Raw genomic sequence first — 231 nt, forward strand, 5'->3', positions numbered from 1 at the left:
TATAATCATGATCTCCCACATTCTGAAGCCAATCGCTGTCTCTGTTTTTTTTTTCTACCTATGTCTATCGGGAGAGATATATCTACCTTAAAGGAACATCCACGGGTATACTAGTGATTTAATATAAAATATTATCATTTGATAATATTTGTATATTCTCAATCGATCCAACCAACTTATGCTATACGGAAATATAACTAATAGTTAAGATTACCACCACCATCACCTAGT

The 231-nt window shown here is 32.5% G+C and overlaps 1 protein-coding gene across 1 annotated transcript in view; it reads left to right on the plus strand.

Moving 5' to 3' along the window:
• LOC119586219 overlaps positions 1-231 on the plus strand; it is a 12,436-nt gene that overhangs the window by 8,306 nt on the left and 3,899 nt on the right.

Source organism: Penaeus monodon, chromosome 21 (genome assembly GCF_015228065.2).
Source record: "Penaeus monodon isolate SGIC_2016 chromosome 21, NSTDA_Pmon_1, whole genome shotgun sequence".
Classification (NCBI taxonomy): domain Eukaryota; kingdom Metazoa; phylum Arthropoda; class Malacostraca; order Decapoda; family Penaeidae; genus Penaeus; species Penaeus monodon.